The sequence below is a fragment of the Helianthus annuus genome, chromosome 3 (assembly GCF_002127325.2).
Source record: "Helianthus annuus cultivar XRQ/B chromosome 3, HanXRQr2.0-SUNRISE, whole genome shotgun sequence".
Lineage (NCBI taxonomy): Eukaryota > Viridiplantae > Streptophyta > Magnoliopsida > Asterales > Asteraceae > Helianthus > Helianthus annuus.
This window is the reverse complement of record NC_035435.2, coordinates 149664661-149670851: the sequence shown is the minus strand read 5'-3', so window position 1 is coordinate 149670851 and position 6191 is coordinate 149664661. Positions and strand designations below refer to the sequence as shown.

At 41.7% G+C, this 6191-nt stretch overlaps 1 non-coding gene across 1 annotated transcript; it reads right to left on the bottom strand.

Annotated features, from left to right (window-relative positions):
- Positions 1-3791: 3791 nt before the first annotated feature.
- LOC118490812 lies at positions 3792-3898 on the bottom strand. Its single transcript, XR_004890037.1, has one exon. It is a non-coding gene; the product is annotated as a small nucleolar RNA R71 (small nucleolar RNA).
- Between the last annotated feature and the right edge of the window lie 2293 nt (positions 3899-6191).

The following is a 6191-nucleotide window of genomic DNA, read 5'->3' as shown; positions in this document are numbered from 1 at the left end:
TTTCTCCGGGGAAAGTGGATTCTCATAGTTTGCCTTGCGGACAAAGATTCCTTCTTCTAAATTTACTGGATTTCTAGAAGAAGATGCCACATCTAGTTTGTGGTAGATGGCAGACAACTTTTGCTTACCCATACTGTAACTAAAAATAACCAGTTAATACAACATATAATCATCGAATAACAATTATTAAAATTAAGTCCAAATGCTTTAATTTAGGCTTAATCAGTGGCTCGATCAGTGGCTCAATTTAATTATTAGCTCTGATACCACCTTCGCTGTCACGGCTCCCCGACCCACCCTGGATGGAGTCGGGGCCCGCGAGGCAGTTCCCGTGGTATTTAATTTATGCGGCAGCGGAAGTCTTTTTATAACAGGATCTTTTATCCGTAAAATGCTCGTTTAATATATTACACAAAGTTTAAGGGATAAATCCCATAATTTACAATAAGTTGATTTCACACAGAAATCTTTATTTTTCAAAACACGCTTTATTGGTTTATTTACACTGAGCCACTTCTCTGAGCTTGATAGTGCTTTACTGCACTTTTCCTGGATCACACAGATCACCTGAAACATGTTTGAAAAAGGTTTTGTCAGCGGGGAAATACTGAGTGAATCATTCTGTTTTCTAAAACGACTCGTTAGTTATAATTTACAGTATTAAGAGCGATTACAATGTTTCTATCAACCAATTATCAAGAATGGGTATTTGTCACTCAATTCATTTCTGTGACTCTGGTCATACCACTATTGGGTCCCGTTGCCCAAATAGTGACGGTGTACTCACACAGAGTAACAATAACTCACATAGAGTAATATTCACTCACATAGAGTGATGATAACAGTAATGTGCACAATTACCCCACATACCAGCTGTAATTTGGTGACTACAAAGACTTAATCCCTGTAATTATAACCTTTGAAAATAATTGGAGTTTTGTAATACTTACTCACAAACTGTGAGAAAACAATTTAAAAAGAAGAATGACTCACATTGCAGATTAACGAGCAATAGATATAAGCCTACTGATTAGCCTTGATTACACCTAGTTTTAACACAATGCACACACAAACAGGTTAGTAACTAATACAGCAGTTACGTCAATTCACGAGATTAAACCTTCACAACGATTAATCAGTGCAATACTCGATAATTCAATCGGATTCACAACGAATAACAGAGCATAGTCCGAATTTGAACAGCACTCTAATATTCAAGTCGAAATCACGACGAATAATCAAAGTACAAGCTCAATTGAGCAGCACCTGGACTATCGTTGGATAGTTATAATCGATCGGACGTTGAATCGTAATAGCGATCGAGTTATTACCCTGATTGCGACAGCGTTTCGATAATTGTGTGTGTGTGTTGGACTGTTTTGCTTATAACTCGACGTATATTATGAATTTTAACGTCGTTCAAGTGCCAAATTTCAAGTCCCAACCCCTCCTATTTATACTGAAAATTTGACACCGTCGCGTAGCGCGAGGGGTACCCCCTATAGGCGTCGCGCTACGCGAGTGGTCACCCTACTTTCATAGAGTAGCCCTTCGTGCATGTAGGCTTGCTGTGTCGACAGTTTTTCAATTTTCGAATTTTACAATTAGTTATGAGGATAATCGTTGGCTAGGGTTTATCCCCCCCTGAGTTTTAGGGGCCCTGATCCCGATTCCGATTGTTCTGGAAATTTTAGGGTTAGTGCAGAATTACTTGGGTTTCTTAATTAGGGTATCCTTAATAGCTAATTACCATCCTAATTATGGATTTTAGTGGCAGTTGTTACAATAACACCATCATCCACCACCATCATCCATTGTCCATCGTAGAGTGTGTGAGTCGTCTCGGGATCCAAGATTGATCGTAAGAGTTCTTGACAATCAAGGCCATGTTTGCCTAAGTCTCTTACATCACTTGGTGAAGACAAGTGTTTAGTATAATACTTTTTATTTTTAATCTTTTGCACTTTTTATTTGGTTTTGTATTAATGACTTTAATAACTAGTTGCTTATGTTGAAGGTGATCTTTCCTTATCGTTTGTCCGTGGTGTCTTGGCATTATTTTACTGTCTATATAAAATAAAAGATTTTCACCATTCATATCTCCACGGTCTATATGGAGGTATGTTGGCTACCTGGTCGGGGGTTAAGGGAACGGTTTGGTAAGGGTCTTGCCCTTGTTCAGCGTTTAGAGGTCCTGCAAGGGACCTGGGTCAAATTTAGTAGGATCTCCTTCAATGCCCATAGGTATTGGATGGCGGGGATCCAAACTATTTGACCCCCTCATAAGTTAACTACTATTAATACTATAACCCGGCTATTTAGGACTGTATCCCTGCTGACTCAGACTACTTAGCCGAGGGTAACGTCACTGCCAAAAGCGGGGCCTACCACAATTTGCATTAATAACTTAATTCATTATCTTCCAATAATCCAACCCTTTAGGATTGTATCCTTGCTGACTCAAACTACTGGGTTGAGGGTAACGTCGCCTTCAAAAGAGGGGCCTACTACAATAACTAAGATAATCTCTTAAACAAGTGCAAAAGTGCGAAAATAATCAAAGGTTATACTAATACACGAGTCGGATCCAAGTGATTCATCTTGTCTATCTGTTTTTATTTTATTTTTATTTTTCAGCATTTAGTTAGTTTTTATTTTTTCTAGTTTAAAAACCTTTTTTCTAACTTTTTGATTTGATTAGACGTTGAGGATAAACCGGTACTAAAAGCTCTTGTGTCCTTGGACGACCTCGGTATCTTACCAACACTATACTACGTCCACGATGGGTGCACTTGCCCATATGTGTGTCTAGTGTTAGTAAATATCGTGTTTTATAAATTTAAAACTTGGCTAAAAGTGTAAAAGGGCTTAAAATATATATCAAAAATATAACACACTTCACGCACATCAAGTTTTTGGCACCGTTGCCGGGGACACAAGGATTTAAGAAAGTTAGGAATCAACGGCCTAATCATATTTTTATTTTTCTTTTAAATTTTTAGGATTTTTCATAATTTTTCAGCTTCTGCAGAGCTCAGCACGGGCCGTGCCTGGTCGGACACGGGCCGTGCCCAGCATTGTTACTGGCAGTTTTTAGTTTTCCAAGTTACAGAAGGCTGACCACAGGGCCGTGTCGGTGCAACACGGGGCCGTGTCCAACTTCCATCTGGAAAACAATCATTGTAACTCCGACCACGGGCCGTGTTCGCTGAACACGAGGCCGTGGTGAACCTTCTGACCAGCCTTCTTTTCTGTTTTTATTGCAGGACTTGGAACCAGACGCCAATCCTACATAGTGTATGAGCTCCAGTTCTAATAAGGACATAAAAGAACCTTTAGAAGAACCCGAACGCTTTCTCAGAAAAAGATTAAAAGCTAAAAACCAAGAGAAAGTTTCGGGTGATCCACCTCCAATGGCGGACCAACGTACCCTCATGGATTATCTACGACCCACCGTAGGTAACCTAGGCGCCGCTATCAATGCTCCGAATGTTGAAGCTAATAACTTCGAACTTCGGCCGCATTTGATACAAATGCTCCAAAACTCCGCAACCTTCCATGGGCTTGCGGACGAGGATCCCCGTCTACATATTACTAATTTCTTAGAAATATGTGATACCTTTCGGATCAATGGAGCATCAAACGACGCCATCCGCCTCCGAATGTTTCCTTTCTCACTAAAAGACCGAGCGAAAGCTTGGCTCAACGCCCTCTCAGCTGGATCGGTAAATACCTGGGATGAACTAGCCCAAAAATTTCTATATAAGTATTTCCCTCCCGCTAAAACGGCTAAATTAATGACTGAAATTAATACATATTCACAAGAGGACGGGGAATCCTTATATGAAACTTGGGAAAGGTTCAAGGAGTTATTACGCAAGTGTCCACATCATGGCCTTGCGATATGGCAACAAGTATCCACTTTCTATAATGGACTGTTGCCACACACAAGGCAGACACTTGATTCTAGCTCCGGGGGACTTTTAGGTAATCGACGCCCGCATGAAATATATAACCAAATTGAGGAAATTGCTCAAACCAATTTTCAATGGCACACCCCCCGAGGCAATAAATCTATTGCCCCGGGCGCCCATAAGGTCGATGAAAACACTTCTTTACAAGCCCAAATCGAGGCCCTTTCTTCAAAAATAAAAAAGTTAGAAATGACAAAAACAGTCTCGGTTATGGCTTGTGAAGGGTGTGGTGGGCCACATGAAAATTGGAGTTGTATGAAAGAAACAGGCGATCAACAGGAATCGGTAAGCTACATTGATAATAGACCTAGGCCGTCGGGTCCTCCAACGGGCACTTACAACCAAGGATGGCGAAACCACCCAAACCTTGGTTGGAGAGAACCCGACAATAGTAGTAACCAACAAACCCAACGAACAAACTTTCAACAACCAAGAAATGAGTCACAAAATTTCACTCAACAACAAAGTGGACGAGAAAGGCTTGAAGATACTGTATCTTGCCTCATCTCCGACACTGAAAAGAAAAACTCGGAAAGATTTCTACAATTAGAATCAAATTTTAGAAATCAACAAGCTAGTATTCAAAACATAGAAAAACAATGAAATCAAATAGCTCAAAATTTTGCCGAGAGACCGCAAGGCGCATTACCTAGCAATACCGAAACAAACCCAAAAGCGCAAGTTCATCTCATCACGCTACGAAACCGCACCGTGGGGCCTGCAGAAGCGCCGCCGCCGACAGAAGAAACGGTACCCCCACCTCTGCAGGAGAAGAACCCCCCTCCGTCACCAGAGCCTACCAAGGCTCCTCGAGTTCTGTACCCCGGTAGGTTAATTCGTCAAAAGACCAATGAGCAATTCGCGAAGTTCGAAAGTCTACTAAAGCAATTGCATGTCAATATTCCTTTTATTGATGTCCTAACCCAAATGCCCAAATACTCTAAGTTCATGAGGGACTTCCTCACTCATAAAAAGAAAATTGAAACTTTGCAATTAGTTAAATTAGGCGAAGAATGCTCTGCACTCGTACTCAATAAACTTCCCCAAAAGAAAATCGATCCCGGAAGCTTCACGATTCCCTGCTCAATCGGGGAGTCCCCCGTTCGTAATGCACTAGCCGACCTTGGGGCTAGCATTAACCTCATGTCCTCATCAATGTTTAAAAGACTCGGCCTAGGAACAACGAGTCCTACAAAAATGAGCATACAACTTGCTGATCGATCCGTCAAATTCCCGCAAGGTATCATTGAAAATGTCTTGGTAAAGGTAAGCAAATTCGTCTACCCAGCCGACTTTGTCATACTCGATATGGAGGAAGACACCGAGGTCCCCCTCATACTAGGGAGACCATTTCTTGCCACAGTACAAGCGGTGGTAGATATGAATGACGGAACACTCACCTTGAGGTATGGGGATGATGAAGTAAAATTCGGAGTTGGGAAGAGAATAGAGGACGACGACCCGGTCAACTACATGAAGGTTATTGATTCAAGTTTGGATGCTACTCTCCGACGGTGTAACATGGGACGCCAAGCATCCCACTCAGAAAATATATAACCTCACATTGGGTCTAGCCAAGGACCCTTATAAACGTGGCGCACCACGGAGGCATTCCGCGGAACTATCCTTAGTTTAGTTTAATCTTTTAGTTTTAATCTGCAGAAATAAAACACACTCGCGGTGGTAAAGGATGAAAAAGGGAACGAGAAAAATGGCCCCATGCACAAAGAACGAAGCGACCCGACACAAATCTCCATTACAGAAGGCTCAACACGGGCCATGCTCAACCAACACGGCCCCGTGCTGAGCCACCTGCAGAAAAACGCCCAGTTCAGGTAACTGGACACGGGCCGTGTTCACCAGACACGCCCCAGTGTCCAGGCTTCTGTCTCATTTCTTTAATTTTTGTTACTGGCACCTGAACACGGGGCCGTGTCCGGTCACCACGGGGCCGTGTCCAGATTGCCAGTAACATAAATCTTTGCTTTTTAACACCACATTACACATCCAATCAACCTAAAAATTTATTTTTGGGACACATTGAGGACAATGTGTAATTTAAGTGTGGGGGGGAAGCTAACACCTTGAAATTTTGCAAGTCCTAACAACAAGCCTTACACAAAACTCTATTGGAACCGCTAAACACCCCAAATTTTTTTCAAAAACTTTCATTTTTTTTACTTGTCTAAAGTTTAAGTTAGGAATCCTAAGATTAAT